This window comes from Phoenix dactylifera, unplaced genomic scaffold (assembly GCF_009389715.1).
Source record: "Phoenix dactylifera cultivar Barhee BC4 unplaced genomic scaffold, palm_55x_up_171113_PBpolish2nd_filt_p 000993F, whole genome shotgun sequence".
Taxonomy (NCBI): Eukaryota; Viridiplantae; Streptophyta; class Magnoliopsida; order Arecales; family Arecaceae; genus Phoenix; species Phoenix dactylifera.
In genome coordinates, this window is record NW_024068348.1 from 4473 (window position 1) to 18426 (window position 13954).

Genomic DNA, 13954 nt, shown 5'->3' on the forward strand with positions numbered 1-13954 from the left:
CCTTTTTTTCTTGTTTAGGACTGGATTCAAAGAGTCTTAGATATTTCCTTCCTTGTTTTTAGAAAGCAGGATAGAAGGAGTATCCTAGACTCTACCTTTATTTAAGAGCACCATGACCGCCCTCGCAACCCCCCCCCCCCCCCCCCCCAAGTCGAGGATTCAAAGGATCCTAGTGGAAATTAGAGTCCCAGAGATTGTTAAAGGCTAGAAAAATCCTAGACTCTACCTTTATTTAAGAGCACCATGACCGCCCTCACCCCCCCCCCCCCCCCCCCCCACACACACACATCTGACGAAAGCTACTACTGAATATTGCCCCCTTTCTCTTTTTCTTTTCCATGCATTATTGTCGTGCCTCCGCCCCTACTGTCATTGAAATCATAGCCAAAACCTTGCTAGAGTTGAGGTAACAACCATCCCACTTCACTGATACCCTCTCCTCTTCCATCCCTATGCGAAAATCTCTATAAGATTCGTAGGAAATTGAGATATTGCTATAAAGGTTTTATCAAGCAAAAGGAGGGAAAAGATATATGAGAACTCACTATGGTATCCGTTCCAGGAATATGTGGCGGTAGCAATGCGAGTTATGGTCTTTTTGTAGTTCTCTACCATATTTATAATGGCTCATAGGAGAAAGCGGCTCTTCTCTCCTCCAAAAATCGAACCCTAAATGATATGTTTTGGCGGCCAAAAAAGCTACCCACAAAAAAGGGAAATTTTACGTGCACTCTCTTCAAAAAAGGCATAAAATTACAAGATCAGGCCATATTTTAGGTTAATCATGGCTCAACATGTATGCAATCCCAATCCAATAAGACTCTAAGGCTTATTTTAAGAACCAAACCCAACACAGTAGCTTATTTGACCTTTCTTCAGATCCAAGCCCAGTCTCTTGAGCCAATTGCTTAGTTGCGAAGACCTACCAATGAGGTTAAGGCTCATTTTACTAACAAATTCATTTTTGTTGGTAGCCATTACTTCATTACATTTAAATTTAATGGAGTTTTCAAGAGTTTGTTTGTGAGGAATGCATTAAATTTCATGTTCTAATTTAAATCTGAACGAATTCAAACTTTTGCTTAGGAGAACCGGATCGAAAATATATAAAACTCAACAAGAGTCACATTGGTGAACATTATAGGCTTGGTGCCTTGGAGGTAAACCTATTTTGGCCCCACTTGAGCGCGAACCTTTTTAGACGGGCTTGGATCAAAGATTTGATATATCAACCTAATAGCTTAATAGATATATTGTATGTTATTGACAATATTTAATTATTCATATTTAGTATTTTTAAATAATATTAAATAGTTTAGTTTTATGATTTTTTTAAAAAAATTAAAATGGTCATGAAGTATGTATGATACGAAGCTCAAAGTTTGAGTAAGAGCCAGGCTGGTAGATTCGAAGACTTGAGCCAAATCGGGCCTCACTCTAAGAAAATTATGTTGGCCTTTGGGCAAAGTCTGGTTCCGCTTGCTCCATAAACAGGTCTACTTGGATTGAAGCAGATTGTCCTAAATATTATATAATCTACTTGGTCAATTAAGTTTTGTACAATTATATATATGAATCTTAATCCACCGTGAATGATTGGAAGAGATTTTTTGTGCAAAATTTTGGCAAGCCCTATAGTTGTCATTCATTCAATATTAAGTTCAAGGAGTGAACATGAGATTCAAGCCTGATGTCCATACTTTGTGTCACGACTTATGACGGAGTGGGGCTTATACCGTACATAGAACACCGGCCCATGCAGTTGTACATGGGCCCTGCTGCATCATGCCATCATTCAAAATATAGTTGGTGGTTGTTATTAATGAACTTAATAATATATTACATAGAAATAATAAAATATGACAAAATTAATAATATATATATATATGTATGTATGTATGTATGTATGTATGTATGTATGTATGTATATGTGTGTATATGTGTGTGTATAAGTACATACGTGCATGAGTTGGTCTATGTACTTGATGTTAGACCATCCAATTTAAAGATCTAAATAATTGAACATGACCCACACTAAAATTAATTAAAAATAAAATTCATATATTTTGTTGGTTAATAACTATAAATCAAATTGGTACAAAAAATGAATTGCATCAGTTGTACTAGTATGATAAAATAGATGGTAAAACAAATAGATTATCCACTTTATAGACCATGATCTACACATTTTAAAATATAGGTAGATTTAAATTTACTAGGTTTTGATGACTAAATCATAGTAAAACATAGAATCATGTAGTTAAAACTGTCCATTTTAATAATTACTTAATGATTAGGTAAGAAACCACCAAAATACATGAATATTAGTTTGTAGATATTAGTTTGAAAGTGAAATCCCACTTGAGCTAAACGAAACCTAATGGGAGCTAGGTAGGTGAAAGAGGTGAATCTAGAATCTCGATCCAGATATAAAAGAAAATTCGAATCATGTCAAAGAGGAGCAATTTGCAGCCCAATTCAACCTACATCATTGACCAAGTGCTTCCTTTGTCTTACCCTGAAATGCTCATGAAAAAGTAGGGTAAATGAAGCATCTCCCCCTAAATATTTTTGGCACATAAAACTAAAACATTATATGATGAGATGGAAGCAAATTCAAGTTTATTGATGCTTTTTGTTGGTCCCATGGAATGAAGCAACAATTACAAGATGGAGAATTCATCTTGCTATCCCCATTAATTGGGACCATTGACAAAATATAGCACTAATTCTGATGACTTGAGAAGGAAACATAGGTTTATTTCAAACATGGGACATCCGGTATGACCTTACCAATTTTACTCCCATGGACACTGAGGCAATAAGAGGTGATTTGATTCCTGTGGGCAACTTTGTCCAAAACAATGCTGATGCTTTCCAAAACAACGTTAGAACAGGGAACGCTCTCACTGCATGCAAGGTTGATGGCCACCTCACTTGACGAGGTTCCACGTACATCAGCAAATCGAACATCACTCAATTTCACAGCCGATGTCTTTGCCATGAAACAGGACCAAGGAAAAAAAAAGGGAAAAGATATTTAGCTTTCTAAGATTTTTATATAAATACTAAACGAGAATTACGAGAATTTTCTAAGACTTTAACTTCTCTGCCTCATAATGATAAGAAGAAATGCAAGTGATTACCGAATTCCTGCAGTTCTTTGTGGGACAGTAGAATTGGTCTATGATGATAGGGTTTCGAACTGAAGCAAGTTTGATGTGCTCGAAAGAGATTCCTTTTGCAAAACCTGACCCTCCCTTCACAGCATAAAAGTAAGCAAACAGTTATTAGTCAAAAAATATGCGTCTTAATTGGGATTGAGAATTGCATATTAAATTTGTACCTGCCATGTCTTAATCCTCATGCCATTGGTCGTTTGAGAGAAATTAGAGTACGAGATGTGGACACCCCTCGACCTTTGCATTTGAATTTTGCCATCCCAAGCTTCCAATGCTGCAAAACCAGGGATGATATAAGTCAAGGCCATCAAAATCGATCTCAGTTCATCAATAGAAAGATATAACTCACCTTATGCCATGGCCAAGGCCGCATGAAATCCTCGTGATGTTTCACATCCAAAGAACCCGTACCAATGGCTATACAATCATCTCCTACGTGCGCACAGAGGAAAGTTATTTGACGTATGTATATACCCGAACATAGGTTTTTAGTATATTCGGCAATTAGCATTGCTAATAAGCAAGTTGATTTTCGACGTTTACATTGCCGACACTTTTGCGACGCTCTAAAAAATGTCAGAAATAAAACTACCGACGCTTATAAGCATTACCTGATCTGATGACGGTATCACTAACTTCAACATGCTCAGACTCTTGGATGTATATGCCATCGGTGTTAGGGCTGTCCGCTGGAGCTATAATTTTAAGACCCTTAATCTGAAACCCATGAACTCATAAATACAGTGAGGTGTTTTCCTGGGCTGTTTATAATTGTTAGGCCATTCATGTGAAAATTGTTGCAGCCTGAGATTCCAAATGCCTGATACAAAACTTGTAATAAGTATACTGTAATGGTTTGTCTGTATTTTTAGAAGCCAAATATTTGAGCAATGATGTATGGTATCCAAACCCAGACGACCCAAGTTTCAGGTTATAACAGGTTCAGTTACATTAAATCAAAGGCAACTAGTAATTTAAATTCCACATAGATGAACTTAGGAGAGCATACTTACATAAGGAACATTAACGCATCGCTGCAATAAAAAGGAAGGGGAAAAAACCTAGTTAGGTATATAAAGACTTACAAAAGAGAAAAACTTTGTTAATATACATTAGGAATAATTACCTTCTTATTTTTGCAGTTCCACCAGATGGAACCTTGGCCGTCGATCAGGCCAGAACCATCAATAGTGAGATCGTTGATGTTTCTGAATGAGATCCAAGTGGTGAATTCAGAGGTCCACAACTTGTTAGGTGCCACAATATTTCCACTAACCTGCACCAAAACTTCCCATGAGTCCAGTCAAAAACCTAAGTTCCGTTGCTGTACTGGAAAGTTGAACTCCTCTTGCATTTTATATTAGTGCATATAAACTTGGTATTAGCTGAACCTGAACATGGATGCTGGATTTGCAGGGGCCTTCAAATTCTATTTGGCTCAACAGGAATGTCCTTCGTGGAGGGATAACTACTGTGGGCACCCTAAAGTCCGAGCAAGCGACACCCCAAGCCCTTAAGAACCCCTGCAAGACACCACTCACAACATAAAATGGCAAATATTGGCATAATTTTAAGGATTACATAACAACATGTATCGACCCATATTATTTTTTTTATTGGTGTGATCCTGTATCGGTCTGTGTTATTTTTCTTTGTTAGCGTAATCCTATATTGGTCAGTATTATTTTTCTTTGTTAGCATAATCTTGTTAGAGTAATTTTAGGAATCACATAACAATTTATATCAGCAATTATTATTTTCCTTTATTAGAATGATATTATATCTGCCTATATTATTTTCTTATATGGAGTCTGTAGACGAGTGTATATAATCCCTGAGATATGCCCAATATGATGGAACAAAGAAATAAAATTATTTTTTTTCTTTTCTCTTTTTCTGCAAATATTTTAATTTTGTTTTTTTTTTTTTAATTTCGTAGACGCTATACCAGGAAATTGCATGCATGGATGCATTTATAGCATATATATGCAGGTATATATGTACTTGTATATATATACACACACTCCCACATATTTATGTAAACTAACATGATTTTTTTCTTTAATTTCATAAACATTAGCACATACTTATGCGTATCTTTTCATGTGCATGTATATAAATTATAATTGTTGCATATATAAATTTCATATATATATATATATATATATATATATATATATATATATATATATATATATATATATATATAATATATATATATATATATATATATATATATATATATATATATATATAACCAAGACCTAGACCTTGAGAGAGAGAGCCCTAGCGGCAAGGTGTAGGGGAACTTGCAAACCTGGGTATCATCGTGTCTGCCGTCTCCAACAGCCCCATAGTCCATAACATTAATGATTGGATTGGCCTCACCAACCACATAAGCCAAACCCAAAAGCACAAAGATCAAAGTGATTTCCTGCATGAAGGAGAAGATGGAACAGAATATTCACCGGTGCTAGAAATCAAAAAAAATATTTATAACACAATATCAAAGTAACTAAAGATTTATAAAACTATATTCTAACAGAAACTATTTTTTCATCACGTAGAAAAGAAGGGTCTCATGTAACGTACAGCAGCAAGAGATTGAAAAGCTACATCACATGAGTGGATTTGTGGAAAAGATGCGTAGGAAATTGAGATATTGATATAAAGACTTTATAAAGCGAAAGGAGGGAAAAGATATATGAGAACTCACCATGGTATCCGTCCAGAAATATGTGGCTGCAGCAATGCGAGTTATGGTTTTTTCTGTAGTTCTCTGCCATATTTATAATGACTCATAGGAGAAAGCGGATCTTCTTTCCTCCAAAAATTGAACACTAAATGGTATGTTTGGCGGCCAAAAAAAGATATCCACAAAAAAGGGAAATTTCACGTGCAATCTTTTTCAAAAAAAGGCATAAAATTATGAGATCAGGCTGGTTTTAGGTTAGTCATCATGGCTCAATATGTATGTAATCCCAAACCAATAAGACTCTAAGGCTTATTTTAAGAACCAAACCCAACATAGTAGCTTATTTGACCTTTTTTTAGACCCAAACCCAGTCTCTTGAGCTAATTGCTTAGTGGCGAAGACCTGCCAATGAGGTTAAGGCTCATTTTACTAACAAATTCATTTTTGTTGGAAGCCATTACTCCATTTCATTTAAATTTAATGGAGTTTTTAAAGAGTTTGTTCGTGAGCGATGCATTATATTTTATGTTCTAATTTAAATTTGAACGAGTTCAAACTTTTGCTTAGGAGAATCAGGTCGAAAATATATAGAACTCAACAAGATTCACCAGACCTAGGAAAGATTGGTGAACATTATAGGCTTGTTCACCATAGCTTCTGGTCTTGTATTAATTTGTTTCAATTTAATTTATACAAATATATTATATTATATGTATATATTATATTGTTTTATAAGATTTCAATATGTAGAAAGGGCTCGAATCATGTAAGTGACATGTAGGCGTGAGTTAGCTCAACTATTGAGAAATTTTAGTCTTTCTTATTTTAAGAATTGCTTTATACGGTGTTCAGCTGTAATTAATCGAAATAAGGGGGAATTTTTTTCCTTCATGTAGGCATGGAATTTTGTTGACTATTATGTTCCATTAGACCGGTGACAAGGGTTGACTCGAGAAAGGGCAAATATGTTCACTTTTCTTTTATTGATGATTGATAAATTGAGATACATAACAATTATAAGGTCCGCTCTTGTATAATTCAGGTTAGATTCTCTCCTAGTTCAAATAAGACTAGCTTTACCAAAATAGACAAGACTAGTAGAAATAAATATTCAAAAGCTAAATTTTTACGAGAGAGATCTCGATTTCTATATTGACTTTATTTTCTATCGTTTTTGTGTAAATCTTTCTAAATTGAGATATATGCCCGGTCAAAATCTTTCTTAAAAAAAAAAAAAACAGGTTGAGTGGCCTATTTTGGGGTCCAAATGATGTAATTTGAGCTTGATCACTAACTATACCAAGTTTTTTAGGAGGCATTGCAGATGTCAAAAAGTTACCTGATCTAAAAAAATCATCTTAATCGGGCATTGTATGGCCAAATAATGGCCTCTGAAAATTTGGTATGTATTTCATCTTCTTAATGTGGTAGATCCCTCTCTTGATCCCTATCTAGCCCTAGCTATAAAAGAAAAAGTAGTCCACATTGATGCTGTTGATCCTCCTGGATCATAACCCCGCTACCTCCTAATACCTTCCTTATTCCAATGCTTAATTAGGGTTTTGATTCAAAAGGAGGGGGTAAGAAGTAAATTAATTGGTGAAGAGGGCCGAGATCTATGAGCTATTGAGGGGTGGTTCTATATACACCCCCCCTATTGCTCAGGACACCCCCCAAAAATTAAAAAAAAATTAAATACTCTCTACACCCCCCCATTTGCTAAGGACACCCCTAAAAAATTAAAAATTCCTAAATTACCCCCCACCCTCCCCACCCCCTCACCTAAATTGCTCTCTACACCCCCCAAACCCCCCCCACCCCGCTCTTCCCCTCCAAAACACCCGCCGGCTTCTCCCTTCCGCCCAAAAAACCTCGCCTCAAGCACCTCGCCGGCGGCCAAACCCCCTCCGTCTCCCTTTGAACTGTTCCGCCCAAAGCACCTCGCCAACGCCCAAAACCCCCCCGTTCCCCCTTCTCCCTCTCGTCGCCGGCATTCTCCCGATCTCCGACCACCTCGCCGGCTTCTCCCGGAACCACCTCCCCGGCCATCTCCCGAGCAACGAGCACCTCGCCGGCGCCTCCACGACCACCTCGAGGTAGCTCCCCCCCGCCGGCATTTTTTTTTTCACGGTTCGTGCTCCGTTCGGCACTGGATCGCCGAACAAAAGGCTTCTGTTCGGCTGAACAGTGCCGAACAGAAGCCTTCTGTTCGGCTGCACAGTGCCGAACAGAAGGCTTCTGTTCGGCTGCACAGTGCCGAACAGAAGCCTTCTGTCCGGCTCTGTGCAGCCGAACAGAAGCCTTCTGTTCGGCACTGTGCAGCCGAACAGAAGGCTTCTGGTGCCAAATCGCGTGCCGTGCTGAATTTTGTGCCGAACAGATCCTCTCATTTATGTATGCAATTGAATTATTTTCTTTGATATAGCCTAACATTGAATTTCTATATTTTCAGACATGGATCCCGGTCCCTTCAGAGTTAGACCTACGGCGTCAGCTAGGAGACGTCGTGCTAGGATTGCTTCTCCCGAGCCTGCTCATATGCCATCGCCCTCTCCTGAGTCAGAGCATGATGATATGCCCGCTAGGGGCGAAGACGATGAGTCCGTTGGACCATGTCCAGGAGGTCCAGAGGATGAGTCCGTCCTGATCAGTTTCAGGACGCATATAGCAGCTTCCATCTGGAGGCAACAGGTATTGTTTATTTGTTATAGCATTATATTTTGTTTATTGATGTTTTATAAAGTAGTAGTAATTATACATTTATATTACAGGAACGGGCTCCACTAAAGTGCATGAACCATACTGCCAAGGTTGGTGAATGGAAGTGGTGGTCTTCAAACCAACCAAATACCAGGTTCAAAGCACTATTGAGGCAGTCGGGCCTCATAGAGTTAGTACAGTGCTCTTATCGATTCACCGATAAGATTCTGATTTCGGGCTTCGTAGAGAGATGGCAGCCCGAGACGAACACCTTCCATATACTATTTGGCGAGATCACTATCACGTTGGATGATGTATCCGCCATTTTAGGGATTCCTGTCGCAGGTGCCTCAGTAGCAGTTTCTCCTGAGAGGATGAGTGATCGGGATGCTGAGGAGCTACTTGTGGAGTTGTTGGGGGTGTCAGCTGGAGACGCGCGTCAGGAGGTACTGTCATCGCGCGGTCAGTCTGTGAGGATGGAGTGGCTGAGGACTCAGTTTCACTCTGTATCTGATAGAGACGGCCAGCAGAGGATAGAGTGTGCAGCACGAGCCTATTTGTTATTTTTGTTAGGCTGCACACTCTTTGCTGATAAGAGTGGGACCAGGGTGCCTATAGCGTATCTGTGTTTACTGCGGGATCTGGATAGGGTGAGCACATATGCCTGGGGTACAGCTGCCTTAGCATATTTGTATCGGCAGTTGGGGATTGCGTCGAGGTCATCAGTGAGACAGATCAGTGGTTATATGACGCTTCTGCAGGCATGGATTTATGAGCATTTTCCAGCACTCAGTCCTCACCCGTCGCTTGAGTATACTGATGCCAGTCCCCGCGTGCACCGCTGGATGCCCGGTACTCCATCACGTACCACGATGGACCATTTAGTGGTTCTACGTGAGTCATTGGACCTTTTGAGCATCGATGAGGTACGTATCATATTACCATTTGCTTGTGTTTGTCAGTACTTTTAATATGCGATATAGTATAAAACTGAAATGGACCTTTTGTTTTGCAGGTTATTTGGGATCCCCATCATCGGCTTCGGGGAGATCGCCCATATGTTGATATCGTATTTTTTAGTGGCTCCATCAAGTGCCTTGATATCGTAGAACCCTATCATCCAGAAAGGGTTCTTAGACAGTTTGGTCGTATTCAGACCATCCCTCGAGCGCCACTAGCCCCTATGCGAGCCAACAGAGGTTCCACAGCAGGCTCGTACCGGATACATTACTCCTATATGGATCAGCTTTGGGAGCGGTGGGAGGACCACGTGCTGAGCCAGGCGAGCAGGAGCCACCCAGTTACCCGGCCATCAGACAGCGTACCGGGATACATGGAGTGGTATCTCCGTATCACGCACGTTGCAGTTCAGCCTCCTCATCTGCGCTCGAGTACTCATTCTGGAGCTAGGGGAGGTCATGATGATGCTGACATGCACCGGCGGCGTATTGCAGATGCACTCAGTATCAGTACCGACATTGTACGGATGGGTCCCTCAGAGGCTACGTCACTAGGTGCCGGGCACCTATTTCATGCTATTTGTCAGATGCATCAGTTACTTCTGGGTGATGAGCCTGGCCCGAGTACAGCACCCTCTCATTCGGATCCAGCACCCTCTCATTCGGACGTACAGCAGTACACGCGTCGACGACGGCGTCATAGGGATTGATGATGGAGCCTTTATTTTGATTATGTAGCTTCGACTTTTTTTTTGTGTAATTTGAAACTGTTGATATTAATGAAAAATATATATTTTTGGTACATTTACGTGTAATCTTTGTAAAGCCTGGCCCGTTCTATTTTACACAAATATAACAGTGCACATAACAATCAATCTAACAATGCGAAGACAGATATTTTTTGATTTATATTGATGATGGAGTTTCACAGTACATGACTCTAAGAGCCCAAAAAAATTTACAACTTTCAAAAATTGTACATATATAAACAATCAATCTAACTCTACTGTCTCGCTAATTATAACATTAGGTGAGATGCTCTCTTTGAACTGTTGAATCCGGGCTTCATATGAATTTTCCCATCCGGTAGCACAAGGAAGATGATATTTTTGCCAGTTGGTCGCTACTGGCGGAACGGGATGTCCCGGCAACAAGAACACCTTCAAAATTAGAAATAAGAAAATATTAATAGCTACAAAATTATAAATAAGCAAAATTAAATAAGCAAAATTAAATATTCGCAAGTGTTGTGAACGTAGTACCTCAACAAAATAATTTCCATTTACGAATCCGATAGCGATTGCGGGATAGAAGAGGTACTGGCACAGAACGGAGAGGTAGGAAGGTCAGACATTGTTGCAACGAGAGATGGTATAGGACAACATTATAGCAGGATGCTATAAGATGACCCATGTCCGGCATAGTCATCCATCTGTCATATGGTGGACAATCATCATAATATGATAATGCATGAGTGATCTCAGCAATCGTCCCTTCCACACCATATAATGTGCGATAGTGGTCCGAATGACATTGCAACTCTTGCAATAAATCCTTCCTAACACGCACCCAGTCATCTTCTCCAAATCCCAGTAAGTCAGCTATTGCCCTAAATCCGCAATTCCCATCAGCTTTTACATCCTTGATATGCTGGATGTATGGTCTCAAGGCAGAAGGAATAGCATCAATATAGATAATGGGCGTATGTGACTGGGCTCTAGTACGAAAAACCTGCAAATAATATCAAATGATAGAAAATATGTAACAATGGCAGAAATATCCAAATAGTTATCCGTCTCAGCACATCCCGTACCGGCACGGCACGGCACGTCCCGACATGTCCCGTATCGGCACATCTCGGCATGGCACGTACCGACATGTCCTGTATCGGCACATCTCGGCACGGCACATCCCGTATCGGCACATCTCGGCACGGCACATCCCGTATCGGCACATCTTGGCACGGCACGTCCCGACATGTCCCGTATCGGCACATCTCGGCACGGCACATCCCGACATGTCCCGTATCGGCACATCTCGGCACGGCACGTCCCGACATGTCCCGTATCGGCACATCACATACCGGCACGGCACGGACCGTCCCGTAGACGTTGTGATACCTATTGTAAGGAAATAAATATTTGGTACTTACCTTTTGCTTGGGCCGCCTCTTTTGAATCTGAGTAGATGGATTGCGGATGGTAACTTTCTCAACACCAGGTGAATAACTATCCTGTCCAGATAGAACCAACTCAAACGCAGACGGGTCACGTCGAGTAGACGTATCAACCTTCATTGAAGCGCGCCCACGTGAACCGGTCTTCCGTTTTGCAGGCTCTAAAAGAGGTGTACTATCTGGACTTGCAATCTCTCGTAACTTCTTGATCATCTGCAATTGAGAAGCCCCATCTAACTTCTTAAATCGTAGCGCAATCAAATCTAACTCTGCATCACAACTCAACTGAATTGGCTGCACGGGGGGGGGGGGGGGGTAGGCAGAATATCAAGTTTCCTCCAATGAGGATCTATGCAGTCGAGAGGAATGGGCCGACCTTCCACCCTGTACCGCGCAATCTGGTGAGCACATGGTATACCATGTGTGCGTCGAATAGCGCACCCACAATTTGAATCATCAAACCCAACTGAATTGGCTCGTTTCGATTGGGCGAGGACATGATTTAACGCACTTATAGATATGAAACCTCGCAACTCTTTGAATTCAGCTGGCTTGAAGTTGTGCTGCACTACCAATAAACTCTTCTCCAATGAGGCTTTAACGGAGCTGTGCTGCAACTCAATCAATCCATGTATTCTAGTCCAAGATGACTCGAAACTTCCTTGGCTTGATCCAAGCTGCTTTTTGAGCTTTGCATGTGCACTCTCGACCCTAGTAAACAAATGAAAGTTAGATATAACAATTGAGGCAAATTAAAATTAAATGAGTCTTTATTTGTGATACCTATTTGTCGTCACATTTTCGTAGTGCCTGCATGTATCCGTCCACGCCGCAACAAATCTTTCCTTGTATTTGCTCAGCCAAGTATCTGACACATACTGTAGTGCATCTGGATAGGTACCGAACTCTCTCTGCAGTGCACTCCAGCGATCATTATACTCGTCTTCCGTGGAGGACAGCACTAGTACATTCCAACTCATAATAAATTTATCCCATTTCTCCTTCAATTCGAAAATTTTTTTGCACTTGGCCAAAACATTCCTACTAATATGCCATCTACATAATAAATGTCTAGCAGTAGGAAATACCGCATTCATCAAAGCCAAGTCTCTATCTGTAACAATCAACTCAGGCAAAACATCATCAGCTATGACACTGCGCAATCTCTCTAATGCCCAAGTATAGCTTTCTTCCCGCTCAGAATTTAAGTATACAAAAGCAATTGAAAATGTCATGTCAGTAGATGTCACCCCCACAATCTCTAATAGCGGAAGACGATACCTATTCGTCTTGTACGTGCAATCCATTATCAACACACGGGGAAATGCACGGAACAAATCAATGCTGCCAGGGTGTGCCCAAAATAAGTCATGCACAACATCCGTATTAGTACAATTCCTATGCCACTCAATATATTTAGCCTCTGATAATTTACCTAATAGATGTTGCATTTCAGACCTCCCGGCTTTCTCTACAACCTTAAACCGTTGACGTACATTGTAGATAGTCTTGATAGTCGTAACATTGAGGGCATCTCTTTCCTTCAATGTGGATAATATGTCCTTTGGACGAACCAAACTCTTCGACATATCCACTAACAATTCCGTCTCCTGCTCAGATAATCTCCCTGCATATGAGTGCCCCTCCAGATTCTCTGCAGCGGGATGATTGTGCACTCCACATACGACCAGTAATATCCAATCATCCGCAGTATCCAATTTCTTTCCTCTTAATGCAAAAGGGCATCCACACTTCTTTGTCCCACAGGCAGTCTTTATTCGCTTTTCTTTTTTGGTTCGGTACGTCCCACCCCTCTCACAACCTAACGTAATTCTGGGTTTCTTAGAAATGGTACCTGCATCGGATGATTTGATTACAACAACAAAACCATTTCGCCTCCCAGCTTCACGACACCAATTACACAAGTCCTCTCTACTCTTGAAGATCTATACATTAAACAATTTATGTAAGTACACAGTTGTAAAAATAGCTCGCTAAACTAATACAAAATTGCACAATACATTATAATACCTCGTAAGTTGTAAATTCGCTTGTGTAATCCAGTACAAATTCTGATCCAATTATACTCGATTCGGTTGTAGCATAGCCCTACATATAAAATAATTTATCACCAAGAATTAATGAATCAGAGGATCTGTTCGGCACAAAATTCAGCACGGCACGCGATTTGGCACCAGAAGCCTTCTGTTCGGCTGCACAGTGCCGGACAGAAGCCTTCTGT

General features: G+C 40.4%; 1 pseudogene; it reads right to left on the minus strand.

The window, feature by feature from the left end:
* Positions 1–2597: 2597 nt before the first annotated feature.
* LOC120107736 lies at positions 2598–4738 on the minus strand (annotated as a pseudogene).
* Between the last annotated feature and the right edge of the window lie 9216 nt (positions 4739–13954).